This window comes from Bufo gargarizans, chromosome 2 (assembly GCF_014858855.1).
Source record: "Bufo gargarizans isolate SCDJY-AF-19 chromosome 2, ASM1485885v1, whole genome shotgun sequence".
NCBI lineage: Eukaryota > Metazoa > Chordata > Amphibia > Anura > Bufonidae > Bufo > Bufo gargarizans.
The window spans coordinates 332,453,560-332,467,144 of record NC_058081.1 but is presented as its reverse complement, the minus strand read 5'-3'; the positions used below and the strand labels follow the sequence as shown (position 1 = coordinate 332,467,144).

Here is a 13,585-nt window from a genome sequence, read left to right as displayed (position 1 = left end):
TCTGTTTTCTACCTATTAATCCTCAGAACAGAAGTCCATTCTGTTTTTCACAATATATTTTCATATAGACTGAAAGAGATTATTAAATGCAACATTTTCAGTCATCCATTATTTCTTTCTTTTTCTTTTTTAAGGAATGGATTGAAAAGGGAACACCAAAAGTTCACTCAGTCTTTTCTGACAGGAGTACTGCAAAACTATGCCAGAAAGTATAAGACCCCAATAGATTTACTGGGACTTCAGATTCAGATAACTGATCAGTATCATGTGGATGATATTGAGGTTTCTCCGGTAATGATGTGCTCCAATAGTTCTCCTGTTTTCTTTACAAGGTTATAAATTATAATTTAATGTATGATTACATTTGAAAGGTGTCTAGTGATTGGAAAGATGCAGATAATTATCAGGGGGAATTTTTTTTAAGTTAAAGGGCTCTTTTCTCCCCTGGGGACCTTTTCGGCAGACCCCCCCCCCCCCCCCCCCCGACATGGCTGGACTCATAGTGGAAAATACAATTACCCGAGTACCTGATCAACTGAGTTCCGATTCTATCGCTCCACCTCGGGTCTCCCTGCATCAACATCGAGTTTCATGCGTTTCAAACTGCATGTTCATAAGTGGAGACCCGAGACCTGCAGGACCTGAGGTGGAATGATGGTGCAGGAAACCAGCAGGGGGTATCAGGTAAGTATGACTCCTACCGCAGGTCCAACCAAACTAGAGGTGGGGGTCTTCAGTAAAAGCCCTCTGGATGAACAAGCCCTTTAACCACCTCCGGACCGCCTAACGCAGATGTGCGGTCCGGAGGTGGCAGCGCTGCGCACAGTCACGCATATAAGCGTCATCTCGCGAGACGCGAGATGACGCGAATATGCGCGCGCGCATGCGCAGTTCGCGCCGGCATTTCGCACAGCAGTATTTCGTCAGCAACCTGCCAGCCAATGATCGCGGCTGGCAGGTTGCTGATTTTTTAAAAATCCAATCAAAGTGCCAGATATCAGATCATATTAGTAAATATAATCTGATATATGGCTGCCTGCTCCTCTGCTGGTTCTTTTCGTCGGTTGGATCCAGCAGAGGAGCAGGCTTCACAGTGAGTACACCAAACACCACATACTAGCCCCTGATCACCCCCCTGAACCCCAATTAACCCTTTGATCACCCCTTTGATCACCCCTGTCAATCACAAGTGAAAAGAAAAAAGTGATCAGTGCAAACTGTCACTTTTTTTTTTCACTGTTATTGACCGTTAGGTTTTAGGTATAGTTTAGGTCCCTTGGTTAGGTAGTTAGCGATCAGTTAGCGATCAGCCCACCGCACCGCAGTCCGTTATTCGCTGATTAGCGTATCGCTAATCAGCATTTGTACTTTTATAGTATCTGGAAGTGATCAAAACTGATCACGGTCAGATCTATAATAGTACTAGTGTCACTTTAGTTCGCCCTCCACCCAAAACGCAGTGTTTGCCCGATCAGGCCTGATCGGTCGCCCACACGTGCGTTCGCCCACACCCGCCCCACCGCAGTGACAAAAAAAACAACTTTTTTTTGATCACTGCACATTCACTTTACACGCACTGCGGCGATAAAAAAATCAGTTTTGATATTTTTTATCAACCGCAGCGGCCTCCGGTACTTCGCTAGCCTCCCCTTTGTAAGACAGGCTTGCTTTTTTTTTCTTGGGTAGTCTCAGGGAATACCCCTAAATTTAGTTGCCCACATGTCTAACAGGGGGTATTCTTCTGAAGAGGCCTACAGGCTTCTGACCCAGTCGGATGAGGAGTGGGAACCCTCATCTGATGAATCCAGCGGGTCAGAATACGAACCTGTAGAAAGCAGTGGCTCTCTGACCCAAAGTTCGGACGAGGAGGCTGAGGTCCCTGATACCACCAGGCGTACCCGGCCCCGTGTCGCTAGACCGCAGGTTGCGCAGGATCCGCTTCAAGAGCAGCAGAGTGGGGCTGGTGCTGTCGGATTACGTGGTGAGGCATACACCAGCAGCCCAGCCCTCCCTGGACCTAGTACCAGCACTGCCGTACAACCTGGTGAAGTAGCGAGCACCAGAAGGGCAGTTGAAGCTGATACGGTGGCACGTGCAGTAGTGACCCCGTCGCAGCCACCGCAAAGACGTGCCCGTAGAGCCCCTAGAATCCCAGAGGTGCTGGCAAACCCTGATTGGCAGTCCCCAACTTCAGCCGCACCTGTAGTTTTCCCTGTCACTGCCCAGTCTGGAGTTCGGGTTGAGACAGCTCAGATCGGTTCGGCCCTGGGATTTTTTGAGCTGTTCTTGACTGCGGAGCTTTTAGACATAGTTGTGGCCGAAACAAACAGGTATGCCACACAATTTATCACCGCTAACCCGGGAAGCTTTTATGCCCAGTCTTTCCGGTGGAAACCAGTCCAAGTTTCCGAACTTAAAACTTTTCTGGGCCTCCTCCTCAACATGGGAATGACAAAAAAGCATGAATTGCGGTCATATTGGTCCACGAACCCGATTCATCACATGCCCATGTTCTCTGCTGCCATGTCCAGGGCACGTTTTGAGGCCATCCTGCGGTTCCTGCACTTTAGTGACAACACCGCCTCCCGTCCCAGGGGCCACCCTGCTTTTGACCGGCTCCACAAAATTCGGCCCCTCATAGACCATTTCAACCAGAAATTTGCAGATATTTATACCCAGAGCAAAACATCTGCATAGACGAGTCCCTGATACATTTTACCGGGCGCCTTGGCTTCAAACAATACATCCCAAGCAAGCGCGCCCGGTATGGGGTCAAATTGTATAAGCTCTGTGAAAGGGCCACAGGCTATACCCACAAATTTCGTGTCTATGAGGGAAAAGATCAGACCCTGGAGCCGGTCGGTTGCCCTGACTACCTGGGGAGCAGTGGGAAGACAGTTTGGGACTTGGTGTCACCCTTATTCGGCAAGGGGTACCATCTTTACGTGGACAATTTTTACACAAGTGTGGCCCTCTTTAGGCATTTGTTTCTAGAACGGATTGGCGCCTGTGGTACCGCACAAACTAGTCACGCGGGCTTCCCCCAACGGCTCGTTACCACCCGTCTTGCAAGGGGGCAGAGGGCCGCACTGTGTAACGAAGAACTGCTCGCGGTGAAATGGAGAGACAAGCGTGACGTTTACATGCTCTCCTCCATTCACGCAGACACGACAATACAAATTGAGCGAGCAACCCGTGTCATTGAAAAGCCCCTCTCAGTCCACGACTATAACCTCCACATGGGAGGGGTGGATTTCAATGACCAGATGTTGTCTCCGTATTTAGTTTCCCGACGCACCAGACGCTGGTATAAGAAGGTGTCTGTATATTTAATTCAATTGGCTCTGTACAATAGTTTTGTTCTCTACAGTAAGGCTGGGAGAACTGGATCCTTCCTCAAATTTCAGGAAGAAATCATCGAGAACCTCCTGTATCCAGGAGGTTCCGTGGCCCCAACCACCAGTGTAGTTAGCCGTCTACACGAGCGACATTTCCCCAATGTCGTTCCTGGTACCTCAACCCAACAGTCACCCCGAAAAAGATGTCGTGTCTGTAGCAGGAGTGGAATAAGGCGTGACACCCGCTATTTCTGTCCTGACTGTCCGGACCACCCTGCCCTATGCTTTGGAGAGTGTTTCCGGAAGTACCACTCACAGGTACACTATTAGCATAGGGATCATCTCACCAGGACAGGCACACAGGGCTATTAGGGCCCATTCACCCACTGCTGCTGCAAACGTCTCCTTTCACATGGGACAAAGTGCATAACGCACTTCGCCACATCTTTGGGCGATTTGCGCTTTGCACATTGACCCATGGGGAAGGAGAGGTTTGTTCTATAAAGGTAAAAAAAAAACAAAAAAAAAAAACACACCAGTAAGCAAACACGTTAATGTTCAGTTAAAAAAGTTAAAGTTTATATGTTCTGTTGCAAAGTTAATAAAATTATTGCGTTGCGGCCTGGTTTTTTCTTTTTTCTTTTTTTACCTTCCAGGTGGACCAACCGATCGACCAGCTGCAGCACCGATGTGCATTCTGACAGAAGCATTGCGCTGCTGTCAGATTACACGCAAGTCGGTGTATGCGGATTTTCTCCTCTGCAGTGACAGATACGTTTGCCAAGGCATACGAGCTGAGGAGGAGGCGGCATTCCTATGCTTTGGCAAACACTTTGTATATATATATATTTATAAAAAATAAAAAATAAAATCCCGGCAATGATTTATTCATCCACATCGATTGATGTGAATGGAGAAATCTGGTTTGCCAGGGCATACGAGCTAAGTGGGTATGGATGTAGGGCGGAGCTCCTATGTCCTGGCAGACGCCTTTCCCCTCCATTTTTTTTTTTTGGCAGAGATTTTTTCATCCACATTGATCGATGCGAATGAAGAAATCTGTGCCGTTCATTTTTTTCTTTCAGCCCAGAGGCTGAACGGAAAAAAAAATCTCATTACCTGTATGCTCAATATAAGGAGAATAGCAGAAACTCCTAATGCTGGCCATACATGTAATGATTGCGGAGACACCCCAAGGTATTTGCTGAGGGGCATATTGAGTCCATGAAAGATTTAAATTTTTGTCCTAAGTTAGCGGAAAGTGAGACTTTGTGAGAAAAAAAAAAAAATCAATTTCCGCTAACTTATGCAAAAAAATAATAATTCTATGAACTTGCCAGGCCCCTCATTGGATACCTTGGGGTGTCTTCTTTCCAAAGTGGGGTCACATGTGGGGTATTTATACTGCCCTGGCTTTTTAGGGGCCCTAAAGCATGAGAAGAAGTCTGGGATCCAAATGTCTAAAAATGCCCTCCTAAAAGGAATTTGGGCCCCTTTGCGCATCTAGGCTGCAAAAAAGTGTCACACATCTGGTATCGCCGTACTCAGGAGAAGTTGGGCGATGTGTTTTGGGGTGTCATTTTACATATACCCATGCTGGGTGAGATAAACATCTTGATCAAATGCCAACTTTGTATAAAAAATTTGGAAAAGTTGTCTTTTGCCAGGATATTTCTCTCACCCAGCATGGGTATATGTAAAATGACACCCCAAAACACATTCCCCAACTTCTCCTGAGTACGGCGATACCAGATGTGTGACACTTTTTTGCAGACAAGGTGGGCAAAGGGGCACATATTCCAAAGTGCACCTTTCAGATTTCGCAGGCCATTTTTTACACATTTTGATTGCAAAGTTCTTCTCACACATTTGGGCCCCTAAATTGCCAGGGCAGTATAACTACCCCACAAGTGACCCCATTTTGGAAAGAAGACACCCCAAGGTATTCCGTGAGGGGCATGGCGAGTTCCTAGAATTTTTTATTTTTTGTCGCAAGTTAGTGGAATATGAGACTTTGTAAGGAAAAAAGAGGAAAAAAAAAATCATCATTTTCCGCTAACTTGTGACAAAAAAAAAAAAATTCTAGGAACTCGCAGTGCCCCTCACGGAATACCTTGGGGTGTCTTCTTTCCAAAATGGGGTCACTTGTGGCGTAGTTATACTGCCCTGGCAATTTAGGGGCCCATATGTGTGAGAAGTACCTTGCAATCAAAATGTGTAAAAAATGGCCTGCAAAATCCGAAAGGTGCACTTTGGAATATGTGCCCCTTTGCCCACCTTGGCAGCAAAAAAGTGCGACACATCTGGTATCGCCGTACTCAGGAGAAGTTGGGGAATGTGTTTCGGGGTGTCATTTTACATATACCCATGCTGGGTGAGAAAAATATCTTGGTCAAATGCCAACTTTGTATAAAAAAATGGGAAAAGTTGTCTTTTGCCAAGATATTTCTCTCACCCAGCATGGGTATATGTAAAATGACACCCCAAAACACATTCCCCAACTTCTCCTGAGTACGGCGATACCAGATGTGTGACACTTTTTTGATGCCAAGGTGGGCAAAGGGGCACATATTCCAAAGTGCACCTTTCGGATTTCACCGGTCATTTTTTACAGATTTTGATTGCAAAGTACTTCTCACACATATGGGCCACTAAATTGCCAGGGCAGTATAACTACGCCACAAGTGACCCCATTTTGGAAAGAAGACACCCCAAGGTATTCCGTGAGGGGCATGGCGAGTTCCTAGAATTTTTTATTTTTTGTCGCAAGTTAGTGGAATATGAGACTTTGTAAGGAAAAAAGAGAAAAAAAAAAATCATCATTTTCCGCTAACTTGTGACAAAAAATAAAAAATTCTAGGAACTCGCCATGCCCCTCACGGAATACCTTGGGGTGTCTTCTTTCCAAAATGGGGTCACTTGTGGCGTAGTTATACTGCCCTGGCAATTTAGGGGCCCAAATGTGTGAGAAGTACCTTGCAATCAAAATGTGTAAAAAATGGCCTGCAAAATCTGAAAGGTGCACTTTGGAATATGTGCCCCTTTGCCCACCTTGGCAGCAAAAAAGTGTGACACATCTGGTATCGCCGTACTCAGGAGAAGTTGGGGAATGTGTTTTGGGGTGTCATTTTACATATACCCATGCTGGGTGAGAGAAATATCTTGGCAAAAGACAACTTTTCCCATTTTTTTATACAAAGTTGGCATTTGACCAAGATATTTTTCTCACCCAGCATGGGTATATGTAAAATGACACCCCAAAACACATTCCCCAACTTCTCCTGAGTACGGCGATACCAGATGTGTCACACTTTTTTGCTGCCAAGGTGGGCAAAGGGGCACATATTCCAAAGTGCACCTTTTGGATTTCACCGGTCATTTTTTACACATTTTGATTGCAAAGTTCTTCTCACACATTTGGGCCCCTAAATTGCCAGGGCAGTATAACTACCCCACAAGTGACCCCATTTTGGAAAGAAGACACCCCAAGGTATTCTGTGAGGGGCATGGTGAGTTCCTAGAATTTTTTATTTTTTGTCGCAAGTTAGTGGAATATGAGACTTTGTAAGAAAAAAATAAAAAAATAAAATCATCATCATTTTCCGCTAACTTGTGACAAAAAATAAAAAGTTCTATGAACTCACTATGCCCATCAGCGAATACCTTAGGGTGTCTACTTTCCGAAATGGGGTCATTTGTGGGGGTTTTCTACTGTTTGGGCATTGTAGAACCTCAGGAATCATGACAGGTGCTCAGAAAGTCAGAGCTGTTTCAAAAAGCGGAAATTCACATTTTTGTACCATAGTTTGTAAATGCTATAACTTTTACCCAAACCATTTTTTTTTGCCCAAACATTTTTTTTTTATCAAAGACATGTAGAACAATAAATTTGGCGAAAAATTTATATATGGATGTCGTTTTTTTTGCAAAATTTTACAGCTGAAAGTGAAAAATGTCATTTTTTTGCAAAAAAATCGTTACATTTTGATTAATAACAAAAAAAGTAAAAATGCCAGCAGCAATGAAATACCACCAAATGAAAGCTCTATTAGTGAGAAGAAAAGGAGGTAAAATTCATTTGTATGGTAAGTTGCATGACCGAGCGATAAACGGTGAAAGTAGTGTAGTGCCGAAGTGTAAAAAGTGCTCTGGTCATGAAGGGGGTTTCACCTAGCGGCGCTGAAGTGGTTAAAACTGTTGGTTGGTCATTAAACTGAGCAGTAGAGTTGAGCGAACACCTGGATGTTCGGGTTCGAGAAGTTCGGCCGAACTTCCCGAAAATGTTCGGGTTCGGGATCCGAACCCGATCCGAACTTCGTCCCGAACCCGAACCCCATTGAAGTCAATGGGGACCCGAACTTTTCGGCACTAAAAAGGCTGTAAAACAGCCCAGGAAAGGGCTAGAGGGCTGCAAAAGGCAGCAACATGTAGGTAAATCCCCTGCAAACAAATGTGGATAGGGAAATTAATTAAAATAAAAATTAAATAAATAAAAATTAACCAAAATCAATTGGAGAGAGGTCCCATAGCAGAGAATCTGGCTTCCCGTCACCCACCACTGGAACAGTCCATTCTCAGATATTTAGGCCCCGGAACCCAGGCAGAGGAGAGAGGTCCTGTAACAGAGAATCTGGCTTCATGTCAGCAGAGAATTAGTCTGCATGTCATAGCAGAGAATGAGGCTTCACGTCAGCCACCACTGCAACAGTCCATTGGCATATATTTAGGCCCAGCACCCAGGCAGAGGAGAGAGGTCCCGTAACAGACAATCTGGCTTCATGTCAGCAGAGAATCAGTCTTCATGTCATAGCAGAGAATCAGGCTTCACGTCACCCACCACTGTAAGAGTCCATTTTCATAAGTTTAGGCCCAGCACCCAGGCAGAGGAGAGAGGTCCCGTAACAGACAATCTGGCTTCATGTCAGCAGAGAATTAGTCTGCATGTCATAGCAGAGAATGAGGCTTCACGTCAGCCACCACTGCAACAGTCCATTGGCATATATTTAGGCCCAGCACCCAGGCAGAGGAGAGAGGTCCCGTAACAGACAATCTGGCTTCATGTCAGCAGAGAATCAGTCTGCATGTCATAGCAGAGAATGAGGCTTCACGTCAGCCACCACTGCAACAGTCCATTGGCATATATTTAGGCCCAGCACACAGGCAGAGGAGAGAGGTCCCGTAACAGACAATCTGGCTTCATGTCAGCAGAGAATTAGTCTGCATGTCATAGCAGAGAATGAGGCTTCACGTCAGCCACCACTGCAACAGTCCATTGGCATATATTTAGGCCCAGCACACAGGCAGAGGAGAGAGGTCCCGTAACAGACAATCTGGCTTCATGTCAGCAGAGAATTAGTCTGCATGTCATACCAGAGAATTAGGCTTCACGTCAGCCACCACTGCAACAGTCCATTGGCATATATTTAGGCCCAGCACCCAGGCAGAGGAGAGAGGTCCCGTAACAGACAATCTGGCTTCGTGTCAGCAGAGAATCAGTCTGCATGTCATAGCAGAGAATCAGGCTTCACGTCACCCACCACTGCAACAGTCCATTGTCATAAATTTAGGCCCAGCACCCAGGCAGAGGAGAGAGGTCCCGTAACAGACAATCTGGCTTCATGTCAGCAGAGAATTAGTCTGCATGTCATAGCAGAGAATGAGGCTTCACGTCACCCACCACTGTAAGAGTCCATTTTCATAAGTTTAGGCCCAGCACCTAGGCAGAGGAGAGAGGTCCCGTAACAGACAATCTGGCTTCATGTCAGCAGAGAATTAGTCTGCATGTCATAGCAGAGAATGAGGCTTCACGTCAGCCACCACTGCAACAGTCCATTGGCATATATTTAGGCCCAGCACCCAGGCAGAGGAGAGAGGTCCCGTAACAGACAATCTGGCTTCATGTCAGCAGAGAATCAGTCTGCATGTCATAGCAGAGAATGAGGCTTCACGTCAGCCACCACTGCAACAGTCCATTGGCATATATTTAGGCCCAGCACACAGGCAGAGGAGAGAGGTCCCGTAACAGACAATCTGGCTTCATGTCAGCAGAGAATTAGTCTGCATGTCATAGCAGAGAATGAGGCTTCACGTCAGCCACCACTGCAACAGTCCATTGGCATATATTTAGGCCCAGCACACAGGCAGAGGAGAGAGGTCCCGTAACAGACAATCTGGCTTCATGTCAGCAGAGAATTAGTCTGCATGTCATAGCAGAGAATGAGGCTTCACGTCAGCCACCACTGCAACAGTCCATTGGCATATATTTAGGCCCAGCACACAGGCAGAGGAGAGAGGTCCCGTAACAGAGAATCTGGCTTCATGTCAGCAGAGAATTAGTCTGCATGTCATAGCAGAGAATCAGGCTTCACGTCACCCAACATTGGAACAGTCCATTGGCATATATTTAGGCTCCGGCACCCAGACAGAGGAGAGGTTCATTCAACTTTGGGTAGCCTCGCAATATAATGGTAAAATGAAAATAAAAATAGGATTGAATGAGGAAGTGCCCTGGAGTCCAATAATATATGGTTAAGGGGAGGTAGTTAATGTCTAATCTGGACAAGGGACGGAGAGATCCTGTGGGATCCATGCCTGGTTCATTTTTATGAACGTCAGCTTGTCCACATTGGCTGTAGACAGGCGGCTGCGTTTGTCTGTAATGACGCCCCCTGCCGTGCTGAATACACGTTCAGACAAAACGCTGGCCGCCGGGCAGGCCAGCACCTCCAAGGCATAAAAGGCTAGCTCTGGCCACGTGGACAATTTAGAGACCCAGAAGTTGAATGGGGCCGAACCATCAGTCAGTACGTGGAGGTGTGTGCACATGTACTGTTCCACCATGTTAGTGAAATGTTGCCTCATGCTAACACGTTGCGTATCAGGTGGTGGTGCAGTTAGCTGTGGCGTGTTGACAAAAGTTTTCCACATCTCTGCCATGCTAACCCTGCCCTCAGAGGAGCTGGCATTGACACAGCTGCCTTGGCGACCTCTTGCTCCTCCTCTGCCTTGGCCTTGGGCTTCCACTTGTTCCCCTGTGACATTTGGGAATGCTCTCAGTAGCGCGTCTACCAACGTGCGCTTGTACTCGCGCATCTTCCTATCACGCTCCAGTGCAGGAAGTAAGGTGGGCACATTGTCTTTGTAGCGTGGATCCAGCAGGGTGGCAACCCAGTAGTCCGCACAGGTTAAAATGTGGGCAACTCTGCTGTCGTTGCGCAGGCACTGCAGCATGTAGTCGCTCATGTGTGCCAGGCTGCCCAGGGGTAAGGACAAGCTGTCCTCTGTGGGAGGCGTATCGTCATCGTCCTGCCTTTCCCCCCAGCCACGCACCAGTGATGGACCCGAGCTGCGTTGGGTGCCACCCCGCTGTGACCATGCTTCATCCTCATCCTCCTCCACCTCCTCCTCATCCTCGTCCTCCTCGTCCTCCAGTAGTGGGCCCTGGCTGGCCACATTTGTACCTGGCCTCTGCTGTTGCCAAAAACCTCCCTCTGAGTCACTTCGAAGAGACTGGCCTGAAAGTGCTAAAAATGACCCCTCTTCCTCCTCCTCCTCCTCCTCCTCCTGGGCCACCTCCTCTTCCATCATCGCCCTAAGTGTTTTCTCAAGGAGACATAGAAGTGGTATTGTAACGCTGATAACGGCGTCATCGCCACTGGCCATGTTGGTGGAGTACTCGAAACAGCGCAACAGGGCACACAGGTCTCGCATGGAGGCCCAGTCATTGGTGGTGAAGTGGTGCTGTTCTGTAGTGCGACTGACCCGTGCGTGCTGCAGCTGAAACTCCACTATGGCCTGCTGCTGCTCGCACAGTCTGTCCAGCATGTGCAAGGTGGACTTCCACCTGGTGGGCACGTCGCATATGAGGCGGTGAGCGGGAAGGCCGAAGTTACGCTGTAGCGCAGACAGGCGAGCAGCAGCAGGATGTGAATGCCGGAAGCGCGAACAGACAGCCCGCACTTTATGCAGCAGCTCTGACATGTCAGGGTAGTTGTGTATGAACTTCTGCACCACCAAATTCAGCACATGCGCCAAGCAAGGGATGTGCGTCAAATTGGCTAGTCCCAGAGCTGCAACGAGATTTCGCCCATTATCACACACCACCAGGCCGGGCTTGAGGCTCACCGGCAGCAACCACTCGTCGGTCTGTTGTTCTATACCCCGCCACAACTCCTGTGCGGTGTGGGGCCTGTCCCCCAAACATATGAGTTTCAGAATGGCCTGCTGACGTTTACCCCGGGCTGTGCTGAAGTTGGTGGTGAAGGTGTGTGGCTGACTGGATGAGCAGGTGGAAGAAGAGGAGGAGGAAGCCGAGAAGGAGGAGGTGGCAACAGGAGGCAAAGAATGTTGCCCTGCGATCCTTGGCGGCGGAAGGACGTGCGCCAAACAGCTCTCCGCCTGGGGCCCAGCTGCCACTACATTTACCCAGTGTGCAGTTAGGGAGATATAGCGTCCCTGGCCGTGCTTACTGGTCCACGTATCTGTGGTTAGGTGGACCTTGCTACAGATGGCGTTGCGCAGTGCACACTTGATTTTATCGGATACTTGGTTGTGCAGGGAAGGCACGGCTCTCTTGGAGAAGTAGTGGCGGCTGGGAACAACATACTGTGGGACAGCAAGCGACATGAGCTGTTTGAAGCTGTCTGTGTCCACCAGCCTAAATGACAGCATTTCATAGGCCAGTAGTTTAGAAATGCTGGCATTCAGGGCCAGGGATCAAGGGTGGCTAGGTGGGAATTTACGCTTTCTCTCAAATGTTTGTGAGATGGAGAGCTGAACGCTGGCGTGTGACATGGTTGAGACGCTTGGTGACAGAGGTGGTGGTGGTGGTGTTGGTGGTACATCCCCTGTTTGCTGGGCGGCAGGTGCCAACGTTCCTCCAGAGGCGGAGGAAGAGGCCGAGGCGGCAGCAGCAGAAGAGGCCGAGGCGGCAGCAGCAGAAGAGGTAGCAGGGGGAGCCTGAGTGACTTCCTTGGTTTTATGGTGTTTACCTCACTGCAGTTCATGCTTTGCATGCAGGTGCCTGGTCATGCAGGTTGTGCTCAGGTTCAGAACGTTAATGCCTCGCTTCAGGCTCTGATTGCACAGCGTGCAAACCACTCGTGTCTTGTCGTCAGCACATTGTTTGAAGAAGTGCCATGCCAGGGAACTCCTTGAAGCTGCCTTTGGGGTGCTCGGTCCCAGATGGCGGCGGTCAGTAGCAGGCGGAGTCTCTTGGCGGCGGGTGTTCTGCTTTTGCCCACTGCTCCCTCTTTTGCTACGCTGTTGGCTCGGTCTCACCACTGCCTCTTCCTCCGAACTGTGAAAGTCAGTGGCACGACCTTCATTCCATGTGGGGTCTAGGACCTCATCATCCCCTGCATCGTCTTCCACCCAGTCTTGATCCCTGACCTCCTGTTCAGTCTGCACACTGCAGAAAGACGCAGCAGTTGGCACCTGTGTTTCGTCATCATCAGAGACATGCTGAGGTGGTATTCCCATGTCCTCATCATCAGGAAACATAAGTGGTTGTGCGTCAGTGCATTCTATGTCTTTCACCGCTGGGGAAGGGCTAGGTGGATGCCCTTGGGAAACCCTGCCAGCGGAGTCTTCAAACAGCATAAGAGACTGCTGCATAACTTGAGGCTGAGACAGTTTCCCTGGTATGCATGGGGGTGATGTGACAGACTGATGGGGTTGGTTTTCAGGCGCCATCTGTGCGCTTTCTGCAGAAGACTGGGTAGGAGATAATGTGAACGTGCTGGATCCACTGTCGGCCACCCAATTGACTAATGCCTGTACCTGCTCAGGCCTTACCATCCTTAGAACGGCATTGGGCCCCACCATATATCGCTGTAAATTCTGGCGGCTACTGGGACCTGAGGTAGTTGGTACACTAGGACGTGTGGATGTGGCAGAACGGCCACGTCCTCTCCCAGCACCAGAGGGTCCACTAACACCACCACGACCATGTCCACGTCCGCGTCCCTTACTAGATGTTTTCCTCATTGTTATGGTTCACCACAACAACAAAAATATTATTTGGCCCAATGTATTGTATTCAAATTCAGCGGGATATAAATTTGAGGCCTAGTATTTAGGCGCTGGGTGACCGGTATGGATTTAGTGACAGAATTAGACTTGGAAATGCACAGTAGCGTGTGTTTGAAGTTATTCTGAATGACCCTATGTGCACCTTGAATATTATATACCCTTTTAGGGATAGATTTCAAATAGCTCTGATATAGCATGGACCACTAACTTATGAA

General features: G+C 48.2%; 1 pseudogene; it reads left to right on the top strand.

The window, feature by feature from the left end:
- The window catches only part of LOC122925882, a 2,558,103-nt pseudogene that overhangs the window by 2,531,272 nt on the left and 13,246 nt on the right, over positions 1–13,585 (top strand).